We start from the raw sequence: 13,978 nt of genomic DNA on the forward strand, positions 1-13,978 counted from the left end.
CTTGTGCAACACATGACACTAAGCAAACAAGGAGCAAAAGAAGCTCTAAGAAAAAGAAAAGAAAAACAAAGAAGAAAAAAAAGTGCCAAAGACATAAGAATAACAAGAGACCATAGCAATGTTTGATGGATGCAATGAAAAAGTGATAATCCTACCTGATAAGTATGAAAAAGTGATGCTGCAACTTTCTGCATAAAACCCTTCTGATGAACTTCAAATGCTTGCTAATATAGCCAATGTAATTGCTTTCTGTTTCATACTTTCTTCTCAAATAACTCAGGACTTGCTTAGGGACAAGCAAGTATTAAGTTTGGTGTTGTGATGCCAAGGCATCATAGGCTAGTTTCACTAGCATTTTTCTGTTAGTTTTAGTTGTTTTATGCATTTTCTTGAGCTTAAAGTAACCAAAAATGGTTAAATGAAGAACAAAGTAATGAACCATCCAAACAATATGATTTTGATGCAAATTCCATGAGTTTTAGTTCTATTACTTAAATGCTATGAATGAAAGATTTCTCATGAAATTTTGCAAGACTTTGATGCAATTGTTTGGATGATTTCAGGGAAGAAGAGGCTAGGCAAGGAAGCAACAAAATCAATAAAGGAAGCTTGAATATCACATGTGGAGTTTAAGTTCCAGTTTAAGCCTAAACTGGAGCTTAAACGCCAAAATCATGAAGGATAAGAAATGCTGGGATTGAAGTTTAACCTCCAGTTTGACCTCAAACTGGAGGTTAAACGCCAGAATGAAAAGCCTCACTTAAGGAGCATTCCACGTTTAACCTCCAGTTTGACCTCAAACTGGAGGTTAAACGCCAGAATGAGTATGCCACCCAGGGAGGAGTTCCACATTTAACCTCCAGTTTGACCTCAAACTGGAGGTTAAACGCCAGAACCAGGAAGAGTACCAGGGGCCATTCCACGTTTAAGCTCCAGTTTGACTCAAACTGGAGCTTAAACGTGTTCGATAGCTTTTCTACTCCAGGGTTGCTCTCTCCATCTCCACGTTTAACCTCCAGTTTGACCTCAAACTGGAGGTTAAACGTGTTCGACACCTCCAGGGCCACCATTCCAAGCTTCCACGTTTAACCTCCAGTTTGACCTCAAACTGGAGGTTAAACGTGTTCGACCTCCAGTATGCCTCCACCCTTTTCCACGTTTAACCTCCAGTTTGACCTCAAACTGGAGGTTAAACGTGTTCGACCTCCAGGGCTGCCTTCCCTATCTCCACGTTTAAGCTTCAGTTTAACCTTAAACTGAAGCTTAAAGGTGTTCGACTACATGACTTTCCAGGGCTACCTTCTTCCATTTCCACGTTTAAGCTTCAGTTTAACCTTAAACTGAAGCTTAAACGTGCTTCTACAAATGGCCTCACTGGAAGTGTCTGGCGTTTAAGCTGCAGTTTAAGCTTAAACTACAACTTAAACGCCACTCTTGAAAAAGGTTTCTGGGCCAAAAATATTGTGATTTAAGTTAGTCTTTGAGCACAATTATTAACTTAAACTTACTTTGGTATGAAACCCAATTGAATATCATGGTTTATGGGATTGGGCCTGAAGGATTGATGAGTTTGAAATCTCAATTTATTGAGTCATGTGTCATTATTTGATTATCACTAAGTTGGCTCAATAAATGTTACAGGATTTGGATCAACAACCTCATCAAGATTATGGATCATAAACCCAAGGCAAAAGGAAAGCAAGGAGAGGCCTCAAAGCCCAAGAAGCACAACTGAAGCTCAATATAGAAAGTGTATAAATAGGATAGAAGTTAAGTTAGAGGGAACTTTGACTTTCACTTTTAGCTAGTTTTCTTTTTCTTTGTAATTGAATTCAGAGCTATGATTCACTAAACCCCCTTTCATTGGGTTAGGGAGCTCTATTGTAATTCAATGAATCAATAATAGTTTGTCTTCTTCTTCAATCTTTTCTCTTGAATTTTGTTAGAAAGCTTCTCGATCTAATTCCATTGAGTAGTTGTCTTGGGAAAGAAACTACTCATACTTGGAATCCTTCGGAGCCTTGGGAAAGGAATGGAGGATTCATGCTAGAGAAGCTTTCTCACAGTGGATTGGATTGGGGTTTGGATGGATATTGTGACATGTAATCCTACCAAATTGTGGTTCATGAAATTGTGTGGTATAATCAGTGATCAAGCATCATCTCTTCTTATGAACATTTAAACCAAGGGATTGGGAATTTGTTTGTTTTTAGAGAGCATTGGTGAGCCAAGGAATTGGGATCCAATCATATAAGATTGCCAAGCAAAATTCAATGAACGCATTGGTTGAGGAAGAGATAAACATGTTTTGATTCGGAGATCTCAATATCTCCTATAACCCAATGAATTCCCCATTTCTGATTTCCACTTTCTCTTTACATTCTGCAACTCAATTCTTGCAATCACCCCCATTCCCTTTTAATTTCAGCAATTTACATTCTGCTCTTTAATTCATGCAATTTAAGATTCAGCCATTTAATTTTCTTGTCATTTACTTTTCCCGCCAATTTTACATTCCGCAATTCTCATCTCAAATCTTGATTCAGCTCAACTAGAACACACTTCTAATCCGAATTGCTCACTCAACCAATCCTTGTGGGATTCGACCTCACTCTATTGTGAGTTTTTACTTGACGACGATAACCGGTGCACTTGCCGGAAGGAATTTTGCCGATCGTGCAATTTCCTAAATCGTAGCATAACAAGTTTATGTGCATCAAGTTTATGGCGCCGTTGCCGGGGATTGGTTTTCGATTGACAATTCTCAAATTGGAAGCTAACTAGATTGAGCAATTTTCTCTTGCTTTGTTAATTCTGTTCTAGATACTTGTTGAATTTTAATTTCTGCATTTGGTTACATGCTTTCCTTCTTTATGCCTTTAAATTCATGCAACTGACTCACTAACTGTTTGAATTAATTCCTCAATTGAGCTAACCATACTCTTCCATTAACCAAGAGTATTTCACTTGTTTGTGTTTGAGCTGTGTTCGTGTATGACAGGTAGGAGAGGAGAGACATCAACTCCTCCATATACCGAACCAGAGAGGACCCTTCATAGACTTAGAAGGGAAGCAAGAGGGAAGAGAGTAGTGGGAGAAGAGGAATCTGAAGGAGAATCTGAGGACAATTTTGAGGAAGCTTTAGATCTCAACATGGATAGAGAAGTTCACAACCATGAGAGAGCTGATGGAAACGATGCCATCCCTGAGAGGAGGGTTCTTAGTTCATACATAAACCCAACCTCTGGGAATTGTGGTAGTAGCATCCAGAAACCACCCATTCAGGCCAACAATTTTGAGCTCAAGCCACAGCTAATATCACTTGTGGAAAATCATTGTTCCTTTGGAGGAAGTGCTAATGAAGACCCAAACCAACATCTCACAAAATTCCTGAGAATTTGTGACACTGTGAAGTCCAATGGAGTCCAGGAAGATGCCTATAAACTGCTTTTGTTCCCATTTTCACTTAGGGACAAAGCAGCTAAGTGGCTGGAATCATTCCCAAGGGGGAGTCTAACAACATGGGATGAGGTGGAAAGCAAGTTTCTGGCACGTTTCTACCCTCCACAAAAGGTCAATAGGCTTCGATCTGAGGTTCAGACTTTTAGACAACAAGATGGTGAAACTCTCTACGAGGCATGGGAGAGATTCAAGGACTTGACAAGGAAATGCCCACCAAACATGTTCCATGATTGGGTGCAATTGCACATCTTCTATGATGGGCTTTCTTATGAATCAAGGAAGGCTGTAGACCATTCATCAGGAGGTTCATTGAACAAGAAAAAGACTGTGGAAGAAGCCATTGAAGTGATCGAGACAGTGGCTGAGAATGAGTACTACTATGCATCAGAAAGGCACAACACTAAGGGAGTCATGGAGCTGAACCATGTTGATACAATTCTAGCCCAAAACAAGGTGTTTGCCAAGCAACTAGCAGAGCTTACCAGGCAATTAGAAACAAAGCAAGTGGCTGCAATACACACACAAGATCAAGAGGAAGTAGGCATTGAAGGAGGTGATTGGGATGAGGTTAACTATGTGGGAAACCAACAAAGGCAATCATATGATCCACACTCCAACACTTACAACCCAGGCTGGAGAAACCACCCAAACTTTGGGTGGGGAAACCAACAAACCCAACCACAAAACCACAAACCTTACAACCACAACCAACAAAACAATTCCACATACCAAAACTCCAACCAAAGATCATACCAAGCCACACAAAACACTTACCCCCAATCATCATATCATGGCCAAAATAATCAACATACCCAACCTAATCCGAACCAACAATTTCAAGATCAATTAAACCGGATAGAAGGAATGATGGCAACCATGAGTCAAGACATAGTTGAATTGAAGAGCTTCAGGGATGATGTGAGAACTACCTTAAGAAACCATGGTGAAAAAATCAAGAGGATGGAATCTCAAGTAGGAGAGCTATCTCAACAGGCACCCAAATCAACTGCAGTATTCCCTAGTGACACAGAAAAGAATCCTAAAGGGGAACAAAAGAGAGTAAGATGGGAAGAGTGCAAGGCCATCACCATATTGAAGGAAGTCTCAGAAGAAGAAGGAATCAGGTCCTCAGAGCAGGAACCAGAAATCTTGAAGGAAGGTGTGGAAGAAGTTAAGCAGGAAGGTGGAATTGAGCAAGCCAAGGATCTGCAAAAAGGCATGATAGAAGTATACCAACCAAAAGCACCATTTCCTGAGAGGTTAGGAGGAGGTGAAAAAAAGAAAACCTATTCAAGGTTTCTAGAGACATTTAACTCTCTTCATGTCAATATTCCCTTTCTTGAGATTCTTCATCAAATGCCCACACACATCAAGTATTTAAAGGAATTGTTAAGCAAGAAAAGAGTTTTGAAGGGAGGACAAACGGTAACAATGAACAAAGAATGCAGTGCTTTCATCAAGAAGGACACCCTCTCTAAGAAAACGGACCCAGGAAGTTTTCATATCCCTTGCATCATAGGGGAAACAAAAATTGACAGAGGATTCTGCGATCTAGGAGCTAGCATAAATGTGATGCCTCTAACTCTTATGAAGAGGCTACAACTGAATGAGGTGAGATCCACTGATGTAATCATACAACTGGCTGACAAAACTCAGAAGCAAGCTGAAGGGGTAGTTGAAAATGTGCTGGTGAAAGTGGGGGATTATTACTGCCCCACAGACTTTGTCATTGTGGACATGGAGGAAAGCTACTTGCACCCTATAATTCTGGGCAGACCATTTCTAGCCACTACTAGAGCACTCATAGATGTAGAACAAGGAGAACTAATTCTGAGAATACATGATGAACAGCTCATTTTCAAAGTTTTCAAAACTGCATCTGAGCCTGAACCAGAACCTGAAAAGCTTAAGGATGATAGTAGCCATCTGTGTTTGGAGGAAAGTAATCCAGCAGCTGAAACTCTAAAACAGTTCTTGGAAGGCAAACAAGAGCTGCAAGAGTTAAAGCCACAAGAATCAGTGGAAACAGATCAGAAGGATCCTCCTAACATAAGGGTTAATGAAGAAATCCTCAAGAGAAAGGGAAGAGTGATAGGGAGATTGCCAAGAGGGTGGAGAAACAAGAAAATTCCCACTGAAGGTTTTTCTCCGGGAGATAAAGTGATATCAAGTCATTATCTGGAAATTCCACCTGACCTCAAAACCATTCCTTCCTAGCTCCCTCAAGAGTTCACAATCAGGAAAGTTCTTTCTATGGAACATTTAGAGGTCATGAATGAATCAAGTGGGGACGTTTTCATAGTGAGAGGAGAAGACGTCAAGCACTACAATCCACCCTAACAAGGGACAACCGTCAAGCTAGTGACGTTAAAGAAGCGCTTCATGGGAGGCAACCCATGTTTTTAGTATCCTTAATCTTTAGTGCTTTGCTTTACATCTAATAAAGCATGGTTTCTTATGCATGAACTTGAATCCTCAGGACAACTATTGATTAAGTGCACTAAACCTTGCATGTAAATTACAATTGGTCTCTAAGTTTGGTGTGCCTGATGGCACTCCCAAATCTTACTCAAATTGAATTCCATCTTTCATTCAAGGTGCACAACCAAACATTAAGTTTGGTGTTCTTTTTGAACACAGTTTATGAAAAGCAAGAAGTTCCTCTGGATTTCAAAATTCATGACAAGTATACCATTCACATGTTTTAATACTTTGGTTTCAATTACTTAGGGTAGTAACTTTGTTTAGAATCAAAGAGCCAAGGTGACTATGATTTATTAGAATTATGCACACTCATTAAGGACAACCAATATGGATTTCATGTCATCAGGAGACTTAACCAAACACTAAGTTTGGTGTCCAAATAATAAGTGTGCATACATGTAGAAGTCACGGCTATAAGCTCATAAAGACAAGCATTGATTTACATGTGCAAATACTATTCATAATTCACATGGACCGAAAAATGATAGCAAATTTGTTTGTTTGTGCAGGTACAAAAGAAAAGACAAAAATGGAGGAAAAAGACAAAGGGAGGTACGTGCTTGGTCAAAAAGAAAATTCACAAATCTTTGAAACTAACACATGGGAAAAGGAAGTTCTGCAAGAAAAGAAAGCTACATGTACAACCTAATGCACCCAGAATACTTCCAAGAAAATGAAAAGCAAATCGTCCTTATCCATAATTCATATATTTACCATCAAGCCACCCTTCACAAACCACCCTAGCCGTCCATTTTTCACTCATGGGCACTATAAAGAACCACTTGGGGAACGAGTCCCACACCACCAATTCTTCTTCATACACATTTTCCTTCATCATAGCATAACTATCTCTTGCCGAAAACAACCTCACCACACCTCCAACAACACTTCTTGCTTCACCTTGTCAACTTTAGCTTGTCACTTACCAAAACTAAAAAAAACCAATGGCAGCTTCATCTAGCCACAAAAGAAGAAAAGACAAGCAGCCAATGGAGGGAAACAGGGAATTCGATGCATGGAGATACAGATCAGTATTCCATGAGATTCAAGCTGAATGGATGAGACCTAAAACGGTACTAGCTGAGGTTCCCTTTGACCTTGAAAAGGATGAGTTCCCAGGTGTTTGGGAAAAGATCAAAAAGAGGAAGTGGGAGCTCCTAACTAAGCCAATCACTAGAATCAACATCAACTTGGTGAAAGAGTTTTATGCAAATGCAGTAAGGGAGGATCAAACCAAGAACCCCACATACAAAAGCTATGTGAGAGGGGTGGAAGTTGACTTCAGTCCCAAAGCAATCATGAAAACTCTTGGCCTGAAAAACATACATTCCAGCCAAGCAAGTTATGAAGAAAGGATGATAGGAGAACCTGACTATACAACTATTGCTGAAGACCTTTGTGCCATCAGAGCTGAATGGGTGAGAAAAACAAGAGGGGCTCCAAGAGTCTTGAGAAGGGGAGACCTAACACCTGAAGCTAAAGGGTGGTATGCAATAGTTAGGAGATCCATCCTACCCACTGCAAACTCTTCAGAAATAGTCCCTAAAAGAGCCATCTTGCTACATTGCATTATGGTTGGAGGGGAGATCAAAGTTCATAAACTCATTGCTGAACAGATACAAGAGTTTAGTGAGAAAAGTGACCCTGAATCCTGGCTTCACTTCCCTAGCACTATCATTAGACTATGCATCGATGCCCAAGTACCACTTGAGGATGAAAGACCTAATTGGCTATATCCTGGACTGGCCATAACTGCACACAGAATGACTCTTGGCCCAACTCCTCCAAGACATACAAGAAGAAGAAATGAAGAAGGGCAACAAGTGGAAGCCGAGCAAGAAGCAGAACAAGAAAGACAGGAAGGAGAAGATAGAGAAGAAGAGCAAGAAGAACAAGCAACTCCTGAAAGAAGACAACGAATTCCCAGAGACCCCATGGATATGAGCAGAATGCAGGAAATCATGGAAGGAATGTCTCAACAATACATGAGGTCTCAGGAGAGACAAGAAGACTTTCATCTAAAAATGATGGATATGCAAAGGAACTTTGAATCAAGATTCTTTGATCTGCAAAGGGAACAAAATCTACACTTACAGGAATCCTTCAGCCACATATGCCAACACCAAGATGCCAATGTCTTAGCAATCAAGGAAGCCACCACTTTACAAAATGCAAGATACTCAGTCCAAGCTGATTACAACATCAGTTCGCAAATCAAGCTTAACTACATAGGGGAACATCTACACAAGATGGACCCAGCATTCCCAGCTTATGATGAGTATTTCAAAGGGAGGAAAGAAGGAGAAATAAACAAGGCAATGATCCTTGAAAAAGGAGTGGAAGAAACGATGAAAAAGGCTGGATTTTGGAAAAAGCTCATAAGAAAAGACAAAGGAAGCACAAGTAGTCAAAAAGAGGCAGGAAGCAAGAAGAAGCAGGATCCCAAGAATTAAGAAGAACCAAGCAATAAATAAGAGGTGGTCTCGTTCCTTAATAATCAAATGATAATTGGTGAATTGTCTTTATGAACGTGTTTTCATCATAAGTCATTTAAGTGTTATGTGGAGTCTTTTTTTTTATGAGTCGTTTTTTTTTTAGTATGTGTGCTTGTTAAGTGCTTTGAATAAAGTGAATGCCTGGATGTTTGGATATAACTTCACCTTCTTAAACAAGTGCGTGCCATGCTTGTTCTGTTTCCAAAAATAAAAGAAAAAGTTTGAACAAAAGTAACTTGGCTAAATTAGTGACAAATCAAGTAGAATTAAGTGGTGGTATGCATGCTTGATTGTTTAGTCAGATCACTAAAATTAGAGTGTAGAATTATCATTTTTTATGTAGAAAGTAAAAATTGTCTATGGATCTTGATGAATAAATGTCTTTGGCCATGAAAAAGAAAGAAAAAGAAAAAGAAAAAGCCACGGAAAAAGGCAACCAAAAAGCAAAAAATTGAGAAAATAAGCTAGGTACCAATGGTTTGAACTTCTGAGACAAATGCCTGTGGTGTTTATGTATTAAGGATATGCTTGGATGAATAGGTTCTGAGGAGTGTTTCAACACTTGGTAACTTGGGTTAACTAACCCGGGATTATCAACCAAAAGTCCATTATCAAGAGCAACCTAAATACAAAACATTTAGTCACACAAAGAGGTGCTGGGCACCAATGTCTCAAGAAGACATGTGAACTTAAATGCCTAAAGTGGATATGTGTAGTGCACTGATAAGAAAAAGAAAATGCCAAAGGCTTGTGCAACACATGACACTAAGCAAACAAGGAGCAAAAGAAGCTCTAAGAAAAAGAAAAGAAAAACAAAGAAGAAAAAAAAGTGCCAAAGACATAAGAATAACAAGAGACCATAGCAATGTTTGATGGATGCAATGAAAAAGTGATAATCCTACCTGATAAGTATGAAAAAGTGATGCTGCAACTTTCTGCATAAAACCCTTCTGATGAACTTCAAATGCTTGCTAATATAGCCAATGTAATTGCTTTCTGTTTCATACTTTCTTCTCAAATAACTCAGGACTTGCTTAGGGACAAGCAAGTATTAAGTTTGGTGTTGTGATGCCAAGGCATCATAGGCTAGTTTCACTAGCATTTTTCTGTTAGTTTTAGTTGTTTTATGCATTTTCTTGAGCTTAAAGTAACCAAAAATGGTTAAATGAAGAACAAAGTAATGAACCATCCAAACAATATGATTTTGATGCAAATTCCATGAGTTTTAGTTCTATTACTTAAATGCTATGAATGAAAGATTTCTCATGAAATTTTGCAAGACTTTGATGCAATTGTTTGGATGATTTCAGGGAAGAAGAGGCTAGGCAAGGAAGCAACAAAATCAATAAAGGAAGCTTGAATATCACATGTGGAGTTTAAGTTCCAGTTTAAGCCTAAACTGGAGCTTAAACACCAAAATCATGAAGGATAAGAAATGCTGGGATTGAAGTTTAACCTCCAGTTTGACCTCAAACTGGAGGTTAAACGCCAGAATGAAAAGCCTCACTTAAGGAGCATTCCACGTTTAACCTCCAGTTTGACCTCAAACTGGAGGTTAAACGCCAGAATGAGTATGCCACCCAGGGAGGAGTTCCACGTTTAACCTCCAGTTTGACCTCAAACTGGAGGTTAAACGCCAGAACCAGGAAGAGTACCAGGGGCCATTCCACGTTTAAGCTCCAGTTTGACTCAAACTGGAGCTTAAACGTGTTCGATAGCTTTTCTACTCCAGGGTTGCTCTCTCCATCTCCACGTTTAACCTCCAGTTTGACCTCAAACTGGAGGTTAAACGTGTTCGACACCTCCAGGGCCACCATTCCAAGCTTCCACGTTTAACCTCCAGTTTGACCTCAAACTGGAGGTTAAACGTGTTCGACCTCCAGTATGCCTCCACCCTTTTCCACGTTTAACCTCCAGTTTGACCTCAAACTGGAGGTTAAACGTGTTCGACCTCCAGGGCTGCCTTCCCTATCTCCACGTTTAAGCTTCAGTTTAACCTTAAACTGAAGCTTAAACGTGTTCGACTACATGACTTTCCAGGGCTACCTTCTTCCATTTCCACGTTTAAGCTTCAGTTTAACCTTAAACTGAAGCTTAAACGTGCTTCTACAAATGGCCTCACTGGAAGTGTCTGGCGTTTAAGCTGCAGTTTAAGCTTAAACTACAACTTAAACGCCACTCTTGAAAAAGGTTTCTGGGCCAAAAATATTGTGATTTAAGTTAGTCTTTGAGCACAATTATTAACTTAAACTTACTTTGGTATGAAACCCAATTGAATATCATGGTTTATGGGATTGGGCCTGAAGGATTGATGAGTTTGAAATCTCAATTTATTGAGTCATGTGTCATTATTTGATTATCACTAAGTTGGCTCAATAAATGTTACAGGATTTGGATCAACAACCTCATCAAGATTATGGATCATAAACCCAAGGCAAAAGGAAAGCAAGGAGAGGCCTCAAAGCCCAAGAAGCACAACTGAAGCTCAATATAGAAAGTGTATAAATAGGATAGAAGTTAAGTTAGAGGGAACTTTGACTTTCACTTTTAGCTAGTTTTCTTTTTCTTTGTAATTGAATTCAGAGCTATGATTCACTAAACCCCCTTTCATTGGGTTAGGGAGCTCTATTGTAATTCAATGAATCAATAATAGTTTGTCTTCTTCTTCAATCTTTTCTCTTGAATTTTGTTAGAAAGCTTCTCGATCTAATTCCATTGAGTAGTTGTCTTGGGAAAGAAACTACTCATACTTGGAATCCTTCGGAGCCTTGGGAAAGGAATGGAGGATTCATGCTAGAGAAGCTTTCTCACAGTGGATTGGATTGGGGTTTGGATGGATATTGTGACATGTAATCCTACCAAATTGTGGTTCATGAAATTGTGTGGTATAATCAGTGATCAAGCATCATCTCTTCTTATGAACATTTAAACCAAGGGATTGGGAATTTGTTTGTTTTTAGAGAGCATTGGTGAGCCAAGGAATTGGGATCCAATCATATAAGATTGCCAAGCAAAATTCAATGAACGCATTGGTTGAGGAAGAGATAAACATGTTTTGATTCGGAGATCTCAATATCTCCTATAACCCAATGAATTCCCCATTTCTGATTTCCACTTTCTCTTTACATTCTGCAACTCAATTCTTGCAATCACCCCCATTCCCTTTTAATTTCAGCAATTTACATTCTGCTCTTTAATTCATGCAATTTAAGATTCAGCCATTTAATTTTCTTGTCATTTACTTTTCCCGCCAAATTTACATTCCGCAATTCTCATCTCAAATCTTGATTCAGCTCAACTAGAACACACTTCTAATCCGAATTGCTCACTCAACCAATCCTTGTGGGATTCGACCTCACTCTATTGTGAGTTTTTACTTGACGACGATAACCGGTGCACTTGCCGGAAGGAATTTTGCCGATCGTGCAATTTCCTAAATCGTAGCATAACAAGTTTATGTGCATCACATCAACCTCCGGACACTTATAGGTATAATTTCCATCCTAATGTATGCCAATTTAATGGCTATGGTGGCTCCTTTTATGACAACCAACCACCACCATATGCCTATGACGCGTACCCGCAACATGAACCTCAACCATTCTCACAAGCCTTTCATCACCAAACACCACCCTATGATCCATATCCATCATATAACCAATCATCCATACCATATTTTTATGGCCATTATGAGCAAGAGCCTTTAGAACCACCACCCTATCAAGATCACTACCAAGAACCACCTCAATACACACAATCTCCACAACCTTACCAAGAAGAACCACCTTCCTACCATGAACCCTCTCTCCAAAATAATGAACCTTCCTATTCACCCCAAGCCCCAATAGACGATCCTCTCACTTTGTTACTCCAAGGACAAGAAGCCATGAAGCGGGATACACTTGAGTTTGTGACCAATTTGACCAAGGTGGTGCACACTTTAGCCCACCAATGCTTGAATACTCAAGGTACTTCCGTGACCACATGTGAAAAGTCAAAAGAAGAGCAAAGTAAGAAGGTGAAATTGGAAAATTCGGTGGAGAAAGAGGAGTTGAATTTTGTATTGGAGCAACTAGAGGAAGCTATAATCAGTGAAGAAAAGGAAGAAGTGGTTGAAGATTTAGGAGATATTGAAAGTCCAAGGGAATGTAGTCTCATGGAGCACTCTTCCAAGGAGCTTGATATTGAAGTTAAAGAAGGTGCGCAACCCCCAAGGCATCTCATCGTTGGAGACTTTGAAGAGGTTTATCAAGAAATGGATTCAATCATGGATGAATTTCTCTCTACAATGGAATCCTCTCCCATTGGACATAGAGCTGAAAGTATAAAAGAGTGTGCACAACCTCCCATACCCTTGGTGAGCAATGAGAAAGAGAGCTACCAAGAGGAAAACGTTGGCATGGTGTATATTGAAATTGAAGAATATGAGGAGGTTGATCAAGAGATGACCTTGTTCATCAATGAATTTCTATCCAAAGTTGAATCGGCTCTCATTAAACAAGAAGAAGTTCTTGAAGATAACACCAAGCCACGTAACAAAGAAGATGAGGTTGAAAGTGAAGGGAATTGTGAAGAGGTGGAAACAACTAAAGAAGAGCACAAGGAAGTAGACCTTGCATGGTCTAAGTGTGGGGAAGCCTCCCTTCCTGAGTCATCATTCAATGCAACAATCAAGTGGGTAAAACTCTTATCCCTTAGCTTTAATTTCTCACTTGAATATGGTTTAATTGAAAATGATGGTCAACTTAGAGCTCTTTGTGGAGTTAAAAGTATAAGAGAGTTGTGCAGTGGTTGGAAACATCATTCTAAGCTCATGATGGTTGTAAGCTCAACATTCAAGAACAATGGTTGGTGTAGAACCAAATTGCATGGGTCTTGGAAGTTGTTTGGAAGCTTCTTTGAGAATTCTACATGTCAACCACCCGGAAAGAAAATGTACGAAAATCGAATCGAAGACGGGTGTGAAGAGAAGATATGGGATCCCGGTTCGCTATGTAAAGACCAACTATGGGGACTCATGTCTTGGGTAGAATTTTGCCCAAGTTTGATGAATATGGTTGGAAATTCTGTCAACCAATTGAGGAGCAAAGATCCTTGGAGATTCAAGGATGAGTACAAACATAAGCCACCATGACAATAAGCATCTCAAAATGTCCAACTTAAGGACTTAAACTAAAAGTGTTAGGTGGGAGACACCCCACCATGGTAAACTCTTTCCATTCCCTTTTAAATTTGCCTAATAAGTGATTTGAGTTACCATTGTAGGTAGATGTTTCATACAAATTTGTTTGTACAATTTAATTGTTAGCTTAGTCACATGCAAGTTGTGTTTAGTAGTAGATGAATAATATCAAAAATTACATTTTTGTGAATCCTATGATGGTTGAGTGAATAAGAGTTGTGAACACTAAGGGGAGCACCCAGCAAGTTAAAAAAAAAAAAAAAAAAAACAAGGAGGGGCGCAGACGCGCACTATGTGTGGGCGCGCCGACTGTTAGATCCTGGAAGTTCGCGCGGACGCGCACCTACCGCGTCCG

At 39.6% G+C, this 13,978-nt stretch overlaps 1 non-coding gene across 1 annotated transcript; it reads right to left on the bottom strand.

The window, feature by feature from the left end:
* Positions 1–3,579: 3,579 nt before the first annotated feature.
* LOC148564361 (small nucleolar RNA R71) lies at positions 3,580–3,683 on the bottom strand. The gene has a single exon (XR_015885065.1). It is a non-coding gene; the product is annotated as a small nucleolar RNA R71 (small nucleolar RNA).
* Between the last annotated feature and the right edge of the window lie 10,295 nt (positions 3,684–13,978).

The sequence above is a fragment of the Arachis ipaensis genome, chromosome B5, assembly GCF_059453495.1.
Source record: "Arachis ipaensis isolate K30076 ecotype BB chromosome B5, ASM5945349v1, whole genome shotgun sequence".
Classification (NCBI taxonomy): Eukaryota; Viridiplantae; Streptophyta; class Magnoliopsida; order Fabales; family Fabaceae; genus Arachis; species Arachis ipaensis.